The following is a 1,049-nucleotide window of genomic DNA, read 5'->3' as shown; positions in this document are numbered from 1 at the left end:
GGGGGGGGATTTAAGCCTTATGACGGTTTATGCTTGGTTCGTAGGGAAAGATAAATGCTAAGTTTCCGCGGATAAATAGGAAGTTTTCGAAGATAATCACGAAGATCAGGAAAATTGGAATATCTCCATTTTCGAGCTATGACGGCTTAAGGGCAGAAGGGGAAAGGCGCAAACCGACCTAGGAGCAAGTATATAAGGAGTCCTAGGCGAGAGGCAAAGGAGGATTGGAGACACAACAAAACTTAGAACTTAGAGCAATTTAGGCAATTTTCCGTTTTTGTTATTCGAGCTGCGACTCAATTAGGTTTAGAAGCTTTAGGGTTTTAGAATTAGGAATCTCGCCGACAGCTCTCGTAGCCCAGGCTCTTACCTTGTTGTAACGCTCAAACGCGAATTCAGAATAAGATCTACTTTGCTCTCTTTACGATTTCTTATCTTTTATCGTCATTATCTCGTGTCATGATTGCTTGACGTGTGGTATTAGCAGATATCCGGGACCTCTGGAAAATTAGGGTTCTCCTACTTTCCTTATTTAAACGGAAATCGACAGTGCAAATTTCGGTTCCCACAGTGCTCTCCCGAGGACACTCCACGACTAACTGCAAAGTCTTGGGAGCAAGGCTGGCCGCGAAGCTACTAGCTGGAGAGCTCTCAGAAGTGACCAGCGTGAAAGATCTCATCCTCGAGACCGATTGCCCCCCGAAGACGGACAGAAATCAGCCCACGGAGAAATATCCTCAAAGAAACCAATCCGGGGATAAACGCCGCAGAAGGCCGGACGACAAGGGGAACGATAACAATCATCGCAGAGTCAACATGATCATTGGAGGATCGCAATTCTGCAACAATACGGTTTCGGCCATCAAGGCTTACCAGCGGAAGGCGGATTCGAGCGCAAACTGGCCTACATGGTCTCCTACCCGAGATGATCAGAATTGCTCAATCACCTTCACGAAGGACGAAGTTGGCGGGATCGATCAACCTCACTGCGATCCGCTCGTCATAGATCTCGTCATACGAGATCTGGAAGTCAGAAGAGGACTCATTGA

Source organism: Brassica oleracea, chromosome C7, assembly GCF_000695525.1.
Source record: "Brassica oleracea var. oleracea cultivar TO1000 chromosome C7, BOL, whole genome shotgun sequence".
Taxonomy (NCBI): Eukaryota; Viridiplantae; Streptophyta; class Magnoliopsida; order Brassicales; family Brassicaceae; genus Brassica; species Brassica oleracea.
The sequence above is the reverse complement of the archived record's forward strand: the minus strand, read 5'-3'. Positions refer to the sequence as shown.